This window comes from Struthio camelus, chromosome 18, assembly GCF_040807025.1.
Source record: "Struthio camelus isolate bStrCam1 chromosome 18, bStrCam1.hap1, whole genome shotgun sequence".
Lineage (NCBI taxonomy): Eukaryota > Metazoa > Chordata > Aves > Struthioniformes > Struthionidae > Struthio > Struthio camelus.
Genome location: NC_090959.1, coordinates 5,523,219 through 5,537,163, shown reverse-complemented (window position 1 = coordinate 5,537,163; position 13,945 = coordinate 5,523,219). Strand labels below are relative to the sequence as shown.

At 42.7% G+C, this 13,945-nt stretch overlaps 1 long non-coding RNA gene across 1 annotated transcript in view; it reads left to right on the top strand.

Moving 5' to 3' along the window:
* LOC104141721 (uncharacterized) overlaps nt 1–8,477 on the top strand; it is a 50,639-nt gene extending 42,162 nt beyond the window's left edge. Inside the window, exons 3-5 of the long non-coding RNA XR_011135279.1 lie at nt 3,979–4,184; nt 5,421–5,518; nt 7,479–8,477. This is a non-coding gene — a long non-coding RNA (uncharacterized lncRNA). The remainder of the gene's footprint in view (nt 1–3,978; nt 4,185–5,420; nt 5,519–7,478) is intronic.
* Nucleotides 8,478–13,945: the final 5,468 nt, after the last annotated feature.

Below are 13,945 nucleotides of genomic sequence, written 5' to 3'. Positions count from 1 at the left end.
TTATTTTAACCACACAAGATGTGTACCCTCGCCTGGTTCCCTAGCAGCAGGGAAGAAGCAAGCAGTCCTCCCACTGAACTACAGCACTGTTCAAGAACTAAACCAACACTTATTCTCAGATGCTTAAACTGATTGCAGCCATGATCTGCCTGGTCAGCCTCTGAATACCACTTCCCCTTGCTTGAGTCATTTAATCACCACTGCCAATCAGCACTATTGAACAGGGGAACAATACATTTCAAAGCTCAATCACCTTCATAATTGTCTCACTGTCAGCACATGTGTCTCCCTGGAGGGAAGAATTACCAACAGATGAGATGCAGGATGTTTTTATAGTTGAAATGTTCATCCGTATGTGCGTGTCTTGTGAGCACACATGTGACTACATGCATACATGAGTATGTATGTTATGCTCTTAAAGGTAGACTAAGTGTTGGGAGAAGCATGCACTCAGATAGAATAATATGCATTCAACAGAATGTGCCTCTTCTGGAATGTGAATAAAAGTTCAGTCAGCTGAGAAATGTGCTTAAAAACAACGGTGATATTGCAAGGCTTACAGTGACACTGGTCGTTGTTTAAAGGGAGAGGGATCACATGGAAATGAGCCCATGATAGACTTTCTGCTGGAAGGTCTCCTACTTTGCTTTGTATAGAAACTGGGAGGGGCAGGAATGCAATTTCTGTCCCTGCTGCCATGCTACCAGACACTGGTGCTAAATCTCCTCGTTATCATCAAGTTGTTCGAGCTGCTCCTGTCTCTCTTTTTAAATCCAGAAACTTTCTCTGGAAAGCATCCATGTGGTGTGAGAGACAGGAGCCTCAGAGAACCTGTTGAGCTTTGTGGAGACAGTCAGTCACAGAGCCTTCTCTTTCATCCCGCATAAATGCTCCGAGTAGGCTGGGAAGTCCCCTTGCCCACCCTCCCTTCTCTCTCCATGTCCTTCTCAGCAATAAGTTCTCTGAAAATGCAATAAGTTCTCTGAAAATGCAATAGAAGAGGATTTTCATGCAAAAAGTTCTTTAACTGAGACATTTTCAGTTCTGGTAGCTATCCACTCCCTATTCGTAACTATTTTCAGCTTTCTACCCAGCTTTCTCTCCTTCATCGCTCCTGATATGCATCATCCAGAGTTAAACCTTCTTAATCTTTATGCTCTAGAGCACCCTGTCTAGCACCCTCAACAAGTCCTAACTTCACTTTCAGGGAATTTACAAGCAGCAATGTCACCTGTTAGTCCTAAGATGTGGGAACATGCATCCTGTCCCGCAGTGGTTGTGCTCAATGGTGTTACTAGGATCACTGGCTTTTGACCCACAGCATAGTACAAGGCTGATGGTATATAATACTCTGTTGTGATTCATCACTCAAGAGTCTAGACACTAATTATAATCTGCCTTTTATATATGCCACTAACCTATAATTTTAATCCCAAACATTTGTGTGTGTAATGAGGCAGTGCTGTTATGGCTTACATCCTGGTGTAAGCCTGTGATTTGTAACATACTGGAAATATAAAATCAAATAAGAGGGAATAAAAATAAAACAACAGCAAACTTTTGCCCTTTGAATATAAAAAAGTGTTGTCATGACTTTAAAGTTTGCAAGGAAAACAACTGAATGTGCATGTATCTATATCTGTGCATATGTGTGTGTGTGTGTGTGTGTGTGTTTATATACATAAACAAAGGTAACTTTCAAAGTCTGGGCTTTCTTCTCCGACACTCATCAAAGCAAATCTTTTTGGTATCCTTGACCCATAGGGAATGCTGTGAGTAGGATCAAATCAGAGTCATTTCTGCCTTTGACTTATCAAGGCAGAGTATAAACACAACTCCGCTGCATGCAGAGCTGCTTCCTGGTGTCTGGATGCCTTTTCTGGTAGGCTTTGAGGGGGATCTTTACCGTCCCCTTCAGCAACTCCCGGGCTGACATGCAGGCCTGCATTGGCACTCAGATTAAGTGATTTTGGGGTCTGGTTCTGACATGAGTGTTGATTGGATTGCTGCAATATAATTTGCAGGGTGCAGATTCAGCTCCTATTCAAGTGTTACCTCCTTTAACAACATGACTGCCACAGCAGCTGTAACAAGGCCAGATGGCCATGAAGGTTCACTAACCATAGGACGTATGAACTGGGTGAAGAAGTAGGAGGTGCCAGCAAATGTGGTCTTATTAATCTGTACCAAATCAGGAAAATGCCCCATAGGGAAAAATATTATAAGGAAGAGTTTGGGGGCTCTGGGCACTTTTCCAGTAAGGAACATTAGAGCATCTGGAAGGAAGAGTCTGTCTGGGAGTGGGAGGCCATTGCAAGAAAAGGAGGTGCTGTTATCACCACCGGCTACTGCCAGGTCGGACACGTGGCTCTATAAACCATATCCCAAAACTTCATCTGTCTGACAGCCATGAGGCACATGCCACATACCTGGAAGAGCTGAGGGAGAGAAAAAGATTATCAGTTCCCACCAAGTTGCTGCTTTGCAGACTGACCTGGTATCAAGTGCTCCAGCTCCTTGCTGGCTTGCTGCCCCCAGCTGGGGTTTGATCCCACCCAGCAGCCTCTGCGCCAGCATAACTGTTAATGTTAACTATCTCATGACATCAACTCTTGGATGGTCGAGCTTGTCACAAGGCTGCACAGCCAGGAACCGGGGATCCCAAAGTGTCAGTCTGTGCTCTCCTGAAGGCTTTTTTGTAGTTCATCCTGGACAACTCATCAGTTTGATGGGCATATGAACTGAATAAATGTGCAGGGAGGAAAGGGCATATGCTTTGTTGGATTCTGTTTCTCCTGAAGAATGCTCTTGATCAAAAGTTGAGGTGTTATGAGAGAGTGAGTAGGCAGCAAATAATAAAAAAAACATTGATGTCTGAGCACTGGAAGAAGAAACCAGCTTTCCTTGGAGAAAGAGAAAGTACTGAGTTGGAAATAATCGATGTTTTATGTTTTAAAATAGCAGCAAAAGCAATAAACTATTCCTTTTGGCTATAAACTATTCCAAGCAAGACACTTTAGATGGAGGCTTTTCTCGGTAATGAAAATTATATGATCTCACTTGTAGATTGGCATGATGTAATAATCGTGTAGAGAGTATTTCATTGTTTTACATGGGTCATTGAAAAACTGGTTGGTAAAATGGATCATAAGCTATAGGGAACATTCCTGCCAGAATTGAAAATGTCCAAGATATAGCAAGTGACTATAGGGTTTTGAAAAATCCCACTGTATGTAGTAATTGTTTCTAGTTACAGTCACAAAAATACTTTTTTTTTCCTCTCTGATTTTTCATTGTTTTTTAATAACAGCCAAGGCCTCCTTTCCTTCTCATTCAATAACCCTCCCGAGGCCTTCTTTTCTCCTCTGTGTTAAGACCTGATGATCCATTAAGGCAAATCCTATATTTCGAATTGCAGCTAAATTGATAGTAGAACATGGCAGGCTTGCTTCAAAACCACTCCCATTCTCTTCTTTTGGCAATTAGATGGATTTTTCTTTCTGAAAACAAATGAGAATTTTGATTGTATGTGTCATTCAAACTGCAATTCCATCTTATTAAATGGTTCCAGACAGTTGGTGCTGGGATCATTGTAATAAGGACTTTAACATCTGAGACTGTTTGGCTGAATTTGCCAGCCAATTGCATGCACTTAGTCAGGAAATTCTGGCTGTGGCTAAGTGCGCAAACTGAAAAACATATGAAACAATGAAAATAAGTGTTTTATTATGTCACTAATATTTAAAGTGCTTTAGGATGGCAGCTGTTCATTTCTGCATATTCCAATGCCCTAAGGAACAATAAGCTCTGGACTTCTTGTTTTCGGTGTATGTCTTGGCATTGCAACACCATTCCTCTTCCCCCTTTCACATCTCAGATGTCACTGAGGAGAGGAAGCCTCAGATGGAATAAATGCTGCCTGAGACCAAAGGATAACATTTCAGGAATGCACTAATCCTCCTTTTTCCCCCCAAACAGGAGCAGATTCCAAGGAAGGATGTGGGCTTTGCTTTCTTCATTTCTATCCATCTAGCTTTCAGAAGAAGCCCAGCATCCTAGGCAGGTTCCTGGCTCTGTACGGCGCCGGCAGAAGGCAAATCGCTCTGTTGGGAACAGAAGGAGCCAACTTCTACCTCGCTCGGATCCATGGAGGGCCCACAATCAGCAATGCTGCCCTCAAGCAGGTGCTTCCAACTCTTCTTTTGAAACAACACCAGTCTGGCACAAATGCACATCCCTGGTCAATGTCCAAACGCTCAAGGGACAGACTGGGGTGTGGGTTATGGTCACTCCCTGCTAAGTCAAAAGTATTGTGCAGAGAGGAGTGAGAATCTTAGCGAGAAAAGAAGAATAAAGGCAAAAAGGCAGCATGACTGTAGGCTTGTGGAGGTCAGACTAAAATACAGTACATAGTATATTAGTTCACACAGGTCTTCGTCAGACTAGGATTGCAGATACCCACGTGCTGTGCAAACAAGGCAAGCATCCCCTGCCTTTCAGTTAGATAATCCAGCTGGAAGGGAGACGTCCCGGGTAGATTCTGTAAGGCCTGCGATTCTTTTTTTTTTTCTCTTTTTTTTTTTTTGTTCAAAATTTAATCGCTGTTTAAAGTGAAATGCAATTGCTGCCAAAAACCACAAACTGTTCAGTACAAATGGGACGTGCAGCTCTCATGGCGACTCAGTGCACCCTGATTCAGTGGCTTGATTTAAGGAGACTGCAGTCACCATCAGCACAAAATCCATAAAAAGTAGGTACTTGTATGGTTCCTGCTTGGAAGCTGTACAACAGCTTCCAGGTCAAACTGAAGGGCTTTCTTTTTTACCTATCAGCACCGCTTTCCCATACGGAAACAGTTTTCTCCCAGCAGAGCAGAGCTGGAGATAGAAAGTGTCAACCGGTAGCTAAGCACAGGTGACCACTGGAGAAAGGAGGCTGGAAACAGCTGCCTTTGCAAGTCACTCAGTCTCTCTCCTCCCAAGGCAAAGAAAAGAAAAGAAGGAAATTTTAGGAGCCTTGCTTGTGGTTTGAGTAAAATCCCATTAAAAGGCCACCAGAGGGGGTAGCTCCCACTACTTCATAGAAGCCCCAGAAAGCTGGTGCCAGCATGGCACACATTAATGTTATTATTTATAGCACTCTACCTATACTTATGTAAGTGGTGCTAATTAGTAGATGGAATTAACCAACTGCTCTCGGCAGTATAATTGTAAATAATTTCCTAACGTTTCACTCACTGAGTAATGAGTTTCTCTTGGAAATACAAAAGATGAACTAATGATAATCTGGCAATTTCCAGCGAGATGACAAACATTAATTATATGGGATTACAATGTGATCCTCAAATTTAAGTCACTTTAGTATTTCTAGGCAGAGATAGATCTTAAGACTTAGTGGACTTATTTTTTCTTATTTAACAGGGAAATCTCATACTCTGGAGCTGATGCTTGATTTCAGAGAGACCCTACACCTGCTGATGCAGCCATATTTCTTCCTGATCCAACTAGATTTTCCTCAGGTGCCTCTTCTGCAAGCATTGCCTAAATCCACCCTTCTTTGGGAAGACTTGAGTCATCACTCATAGGGAAAGGGATGTAGAAATGAAACTGAGTGCTAGGATGTCAAAGCCAAAGTGCATTTTTGAATTTTTAGGTCAGGTTTGATCACCATTATGTATTCAGAATCAGTCCTAGGCTAATTATAGTTTCCACATTTTTAGGAAATTGGAATTTCATATATGGTAACCTTGCTGTTCTCTCCATATTCACTGGTTTTCTATAAATAATACAATTCGGTTATAATAACCCCTGGAATGGTTCACTAAAATGAGAAAGGAGACTTTATTCACTGAAGTAAAGAGAGGAAGACATTCATAGGTGGTGGTTAGAGTGAAATCCAGGGGCATCAGGATGTTCAGAAGCAGCGTTTGGCTTCTGAGTTTGCACAGAGCCGACGCGAGCTTGTGCATACAGCCACTTTGCTGGGCATCAGCAAAGCCCCTTTCTGTTCCTGCCGCTGCAGCTTGCCTGCAATGCGATCGTGGGCATGTAACAATCTCTTTTAGTTTCTCCCTCTACACCCTGGGGATAATGATACTTTGTCATTTACACAGAGCTCCTTCTTTCGCTCCCGATCCCAAGGTGGTATGCAAAGATGTGCAAGTATTGCAGTAATCGTTGTATCACTGCCAGTGTGCGCTGGGTCGGCAGGACGTGAGCTGACTGCACGCTCCTAACAAAGCCTGTGGGCTCTCTGGGTGCTTAACTGCTTGTTTTCAAGTCCCGCTCATCCAACACAAAGCCAGTAGTTGTTTGAAGTATAAATACTGTGCGCATCTTACTCCACCTTCCCAGACCTCTTGCAATGCTCGATTAGCTTACTTGGAATTGCTATGATTTTGCTAGATACTAAGGACCGGTGCTCCAACCTTCCAAAGTCCTATTGATTTAAAAGCAAATTATTGTTTTAAAAGCCTTTGAAAATCTGCCTCTTGGGGTCTAGCTGCACAGATACAGGTGCAGGCTTGGACCTAATTCTGCCATCAGTACTTAAAGTGAGGAGTAGCTAGGTATAGCCGAGTTTATTTCTTTAGGTTTACCCACACAGTATTTATCATCTTGCATCATGAAAGAGGAGAGAAAAATCCAGCCTCAGGAGCTGAGGTTTTCAATTTAAAAATCATTATCTTATCATTTACATTCACATCTATTCGCTGAAAAAAGTTTTTACTTTCATATTTACCTTTGTACCAGGTGTGATCTGACAGTGCTGTGTCTGTTGTGATGTTCACAGCGGCTGTAGGATGCATATTTTTATATAGTGCTAAAGGGTGTTGCAATTGCCTTTGGCTCTACCCCAGCCTGTTTCCCAGAGCCTGCCACACGTTACATAGCTTCCATCTACATGTGAGAATAATGGTGTTATTTCTCCCTTCTTGTGACTTTTAAATCAGTAAAAACTTCTCTTACCTCAACTGTCATAATTAAGCGTCAGAGTTGATTTTGGTCTAGAACTGGTGCCTGAAGTAGTAACATGTGAGCAAGCTTTACTGATAGTATTGTCCCAAAGAAGGGTTCTTTCACCCGGTGTGCAATGAGCCGAACCCTTCTTTGGGACAACAATAGTTTTTGTTATTTATTGGTAAGTCCCATACAATCCACTAGAGAACTGGTTCAAGTGAAGGTTACTTGTCTTGTCATTTGGGGATTTTTTTGTATGTATAAACTAGATATTGCATTAATTTGCTCGCCATGCTGGCCGCAGTCACATCCCCCTTTTCAGGGGAATCTTTCCCAAACACTCAAAGTTGCTGATAAAATCAATTTAAAATTTTTTACTCCTATCCTTCAGTCTCCAGCTTTTCTTTAGCGTTGCTTCATGCAGGAGCACTGCCTGTCGGTGAGTCCTCTAACACATCTCACTGCAAGCTCCTTGTAATCCTGCCAGACTATGTATTCAGCTGAAATTTTCTGTAACAGGTGCCTGGCACCAGCTGACTTGCTTAGAGAAGACTTCAGGCAAAACAATTCGAAGTTTCCAAGAAAGGGTGAGAAGATATATGTTGCTTCACTCACGCTAACGAAAAGCTTCCAGCGATCTCTTCTTTCAGAAGCTCCGCTTTGCTTTAGACCAGAGATTTAAAATCTCTATTGAGGATTTTCCTTTTCCTCTGTCTTGAAACTGTGCCAAATATGTCCACACACAGGCATCTGGAAAAATGCAGTTTGTGAATAATGAAGATTTGCTAGGTCTTTGTTGCTGAAAAGGCTGAATTCCTGTTTTATTTCCCCTGAACATGCTAAAGTGTAGGTGAAGGAGGATTGTCTCTACAGCCGGGACCGCGAGATGCTGCAAGCCTGCAGAAGCCAAACGTCCATATGGAAAAAAGAGCTTTCCCCAGCTCTGAGGCTCCTGGCTGATGCTCAGGCAGGATGAAATACGAAGTTACCTGATTCCCTTTCAGAAGAAACAATGACTAGACCTACGGAAAGAGCGTAGTAAGACTAATCTGGGAAGATATCCTATAAGGAATATGACTGAGCTTAGAGCTTGGTGAGCAGGAAGAAGGGGAACGAGACTGCAAGCTGGGGGAGGTAGGAACTGGCCTGGCGGACATTGGGGCTAACAGCAGCTATTAATTGCAGTACAGAGTGTGTGAAATGCATGCTGATCAGGATGGCGGTCTTTTAAACTCCCCTTTCCTGCATTTTGCATCCTGTGAACGCGTGCAGGACAGTAACAGAGATTCAGGACTGAGATTGTTAGGCAGGTATTTCCTTCAGCAGTTCCTCCGAGCCGGCGAGTGCACGTGGTTGAAGGGTGTACTGGTTTCCGTAACTTTGCGCCTGTTCTTTTCTGGTTAGGGACAGCCCTTTAAGTGCTTTCTTCGAGTAAGGACTCAGACCTTTAATGCTCATTGCTGAAACCCTTTCATAAACATGCAGCAGGATATTCAATTATTTAATAAAACATAGATTAAAAACCAGGATCTTGAATCTTCATTTTTACTCATTAGCATATTCTGTTATCTGTTATCTTGTGTCTTCTTCCCTTAGCAGTCTCTTTCCTTGTCTTGTGCTACTTTAATTATGAAAGTATCTAATACCTAAATTGATTGAGTCTTGACCTGTATCTAAAGGAGAACAGTCCGTTCGCAGAAGGTAAGCTGTCAGTTTGTTATATATCTCCTTTAACTGTGTTTATTTCAGAATTAGAGAAACCAATTTACTGTGGGCAGAAACTGTTGACACTAGCAGAGCATTTGGCCATCAAAATTATGTACATTTTATTGTTGTGTATTATTTACTAGCTTATGTAGCATCTTTAGTAAATGCCGCTGCACTGTAATGAATACCCATTAATTTTGCATTAATGTATGCTCCATCAAATATGTTCTAGAGAGTCTGGCACTGGGTACCAGCTTGCTGTGACCTTGGGTGTGTCAGTTAATCACCTGGTAAATGAACACTGTGAAGTGGGTCGTGAAATGATATATACCTCGAACAATGTTGTGAGGCTAAATCAGTTCATAGCACTTTGAGATCTTTTAGAGAAAAGAACATTTAAAACTGTCAGAAAATAATATTTAAAACAGGAGGTGGTTGTCTGATAGCTGCAAGTACAGTGGACGCTGAGCACTTCTCCAAATAAAGGCTGAACGCTTGCAAGGGACGACAAAAAGACCTGCAAATATTTACTAATGCTTTTAAAAGCTCTTGGGAGATTTCTGCACAGGAGAGTGCCGTGCTAAATAGAAAGAGGGGCTAGCAGAGGTACAGCGCAGTGGTGCAGCCATGCTGGCTAGGAGAGAAGCTTGGCCAGCTCGGAGTGCGATCCCAGATGAGCACCAAAGCTACAGCTGTAACAGCTTTGCATGAGAAAAGTGCAGTCCTATATTTCTCAGGCTTGGCCCCTTTTTGCAGGCATTTGGACGGTTTAGGTTTCCACTGCAGAGCTGCCCACAGAAAAAAAAAGTTGGAACTCCTGAGCAGATATGCTAGTGGAAAGAGAATTTAGGATTTATTTCGTTTACGTCCAGCCAGGGGGCTTGAACAAATAGTCCCCTGCGGGTGAGTGACTTGGCGCCCTGTCGGAGTGCAACGCAAGTGGGGAGTCTAGCGGTAGGTCAGAGAGCAAATGAAATTTGGAACAAAGAGCGAACGGCTGGGCAATAAACGGACGTGATATGTTCATTGACATTTGTGAGCTGAAGTCTCAGCTGGCTGAATGGTTATGGATTGTCTGACTGGCTAATGAAAAAAGAAGTATTTATTCACTTTGGTTTACGGTCAGTTTCTATGAAGATTCACTTTCCGGTGGCTGCTGCTATGGTGTTTGGATCACAGAAATAATGAGACAGTATTTCACACTCTGGAAATACAGCATGAAATCCTGGCCTACCTGAACGCCAATGTAAAGGACCCATTAACCCTGAGGAGCCAGGACTTCATCCCTAAACCTTTCACTGAATGCCTTCTATTTATTGATCCTGGAAAGGTTTCTAAAAGATATATGTTTCTGAATCACTCATCAGATAGTCAAAATTATCTTTTGACTCCTACCTGGACTCCCTGTCAAGCTGGAAGAGAGGGGGCTCAGAGGTGTTCCAGCATCTTCTGAGCTGCAGCACGAGACACTGGGGCAGGAGCAGACCAGAGGGGAAGGTGTTATAGCCCCCAAATTGGCTCCCCTCTGTTAAATCAGGGCTCATCCACTACTGCTGGGGTCGCAGTGGAGCAGTCCCAGGACAACATTATCCTTGGTGGGAATGGAGGATCCTCAAGCTGCACTATTCAGTCCATCACTGTCTCCTTTGGTTTTGTTTTACAAACTCCTGGTTCAGAAAGTTCTTTTAACAGTATCCTTTCTATCCAGAGTCAGATGCTTCTTACCTTGAACGTACAGTACTATAGTAGCCGTGATGGCTTAAGGATTTGTGGCGGGGAATAATATCCTTTACTGAACCAGCTGCTACAGATGGAAATCCAGAGAAGCTTTCTGAAGAGGGCTTGTGCGCCCTCAATTCTCCTGATGTGAAGTAGAGGTCACCTCTCCTGGCAAACCTTGCTCCAAGTTGACGAGTTCTGCCTAGTTACTGTTGTTGGCTGCTTGAAGGTGAGTGCTCCCACAGCAACAGGTATCCCTGATGCCTTGTTTCCATCTCTTTGCCTTTCTTCGCTTCCATGAAATGTTCCGCTTCAAGCAGTGAGATGGATCTCACAGGCGTGCAGTCACACCCAAAAATCAGAGCTCCCTTCCCTGCGTGCCGTGCCGAGTGAGTTGTGCTGACTTGGGCCCCTAAAGCTGTCCCAGTTCTGCTCTCACTTTCCTCATCCTTCCCTTTGACCCTCCTGCTGTGCCACCCACTTGGTTTTAATTGCTGGGTATGGTGGCTGCCCACAAATCAGGGCTGCGCCAACAAGTGGCTGCAGCGCAGAGCAAACACTCCACGAAATACTAAAATATTCTGGTTTATTGCAGTACGTCTCCTTTCTTCCCACCAGCTTCTTTCACTCACTTTACACCTGTTAGGCTGCCGCTGTTCCTCATCTCACAGCTCCTCACACTTTTCCCTTTGCTTTCATTCTCAGAGACTGTCACATCTGCTGGCGTGAAATATTTGTGTCTCAGCAATGGGGAGATTTTGGAAAGTCACTTTTGTCAAAGCACTGCTGCTGAGACAAGTCTGTTTTATCTGTGATCTCCTTGGACTCACCTCTTCCTCACACCTTGCTCTGCCTCTCACCGTCTCTTCTTAAATTAGTACTGACTTTCTGACTCCATGTGTTTCCTGAGTCGTCAGTGTTGTCTTAATCCCACCAAGGTATATTAGTGTATGGGGAGGAGAGTGGGTAGAGAAAGCAGGGGAGGAGAGAAAAGCTATTATTTAAGATGTGCCCTAACTACATTTCATTCATGAGAGCGAGCACGGCCTGGGATGGAGCCTTCGTTTGCGTTGACTCCAGGCCTCTCTGTGACTTACAGACTATTTTATTTTTGGAACTATGTCTGCAGGCAGCATAATAATGGGATAGATCCTGACTGTGTAGGCATTAGTTCAGACTATGTGCTGGTGGGCATACAGAAAGAACGAGAACAGAATAGATGAGATTAGCCTAGAGTAACTAGCAGTCAAATGCACTGTAGACACCAATTTATACCAACTAAGGATCTAGCCTGTGCAATCTGGCTGAACCTTAATTTCTGCTCACATTCCACTTTCCATTAGCACTGTGTGAGCATGTCTTTGACAGAAGAAATTTTTCACTGTCGTAAAAAAAGCAGTCACGTTTCAGGGGAAGCTACTGCATTCAGTTCATCTATACACATGCATGCACTCCCAGACATGCACAGAGCTTAATTTTGCATAATCACATTGGTTTTTAACCATAGCAATATATTCAGATCTTCAGGCACCTGACAGTCAGACCCAGCTCTCTAGCAGCCACTCTGCTAGGAAAGCAATTATATTTGTCAAAAGGCACCCAGTGGAGATTTTAAACATGCCTCAGACCTACCACTCTAGAGGGAGCAGAGAGCCTTTCAGGTCAACCACTGCAAAGGGAGCATCTTGGCCAGACTTTCTACCACAGTAAAACTCAGGTGATCAAGAATAATTGTAACCATATCCAGCAAAGGAATATGAACTTTAACTGGCTAATGGGTGATTTGATCAGACTGTCTTTCACTTTGTGGTGATGAATCTGCTTGTTGAGATGTGTCAAAGTCGAGTAATGAATTTCTTTATCTACCCTAAAAGAAGGCAGATCCCTTCTGGTGGAGTTGGAGGGCTGTGAGGGACACCCAGCCATTTACTACCTCTTCTGCTCAGCTTCTTCTCTGTGCATAAGGTTATTTGGTTTCACTAGAATCTGTGAAAAACCCAACTAGTAGCAAACCAGAAACCAGTAATTCTTCCAAGCTTTCTGCCTCCTGCTCAGTGGGCTGAGCTAGTGGTGGTGTGATCTGCTGCTCTAAATGTCACTTTTAAAAGAGACCACCTCCATGAAACAATCATGACTAACAATAATTACATTTCCAAATGAATAGTCACTGTTGTTGGATCCCGCTTAGAATTTTGATGCTGGTCTCTGAGTGAAGACACGCGTGGCTGACCTCTGCCAGGGATGATGCAGGGAGAATTGATCCTGCCTTGGGGCAAGAAAATAAACTAGGCAGCCTCGTGAGGCTCTGGGCCCCTGTGGTGAAGCAGTTACGTGAGCGTTTTGCCTATCTCTTTATATTAAACCATTAAAAAAAAATCCTGTCATATGACAGAGAAATGGAGCTGTCACAGGGCTGAGAAAGCATACTTCTGAGGAAGAAGTTAAGTAGCAAAATGCTACTAATCTCCGATTAGAAGTTTTTGTAGACACTGGAAGGCTATCTCCTTGTTTTCAACATGATCTAAGACCTGAAGTGGCTTAAATAAGAAACTCATAAATAAGAAACTTGAAAAGGAGAAAATGTTTTGCTGGGTTTTGGTTTTTTTTTTTTTTGGAACATAAACGTAATTTGGGTGCAATAGACATACTGAAATGTAATGCGTTCTCTCTCTCTCATCTATATTCAATGAAATAAAAACATTTAGGGATGGAGCCAGAGTTTGATCTCAATTAATGCATACAGATGTAACTCTGAAGTAAGTCTCTTGCTATAAATACAACTTTTTCAGGCTCCTACTGGTGTAACAAAGATAAAAATCTGTCACAGAGGTTCAAAAAAATTCTTCCAAGGCTCAATCAGGCCCACATGCAAAGTCCAAACCAAAAAAAAATAAATTGAATATACTGGAAAATCTCCAAGAGTATGTCTAGAATGATTCCAAGATTTTTCTATTTTCCAATTCAAATGAGCCCTATTACACATCAGGAATATCTGGAGGAGAAATGCAGCCTATTTCATAAAGCCTTACTATATATTTTAGTGCACACAAGGTAAATATGAAAATGTCTCTTGGGCATTTAGTTGTTTCAGTTTTATAATTTCATGTGTTCTTTGTTTGCTTACGAAAAGTCTTCAGAAAACACTTTTATGATGTTTATTTTATCTCCACAAGAACTACAGTTGCTGGATCAAACTCTGTACTTTCTGAGTGCATTTTCAGTCACTTAGTTAACTTTGATTGATTGACGACAACATACCAAGTCAGAACGGGTCAAGCAATGCCATTCAGGAAACAAAACCCAAACTGAAGCAGCAGTCAGCCTGCAGCAGACACTCATCCTCCTCAAAACTGAAAAGGGAGGAGATACATAAGTTAAAAGCATTCTTTTCTGCCTTCTATAACCCCCAACATCAGTAGCTATGAGCTCCTTTCGGCTTTACTTCCATCAGCAACAGGTGTCAAAAAGCTGTGTATATCCCAGCACCATCATACATCCCTGAGATACCTAACGAAAACCTCCTGCTTTATACCATCCGATCAGCACAGTTGTCACACACT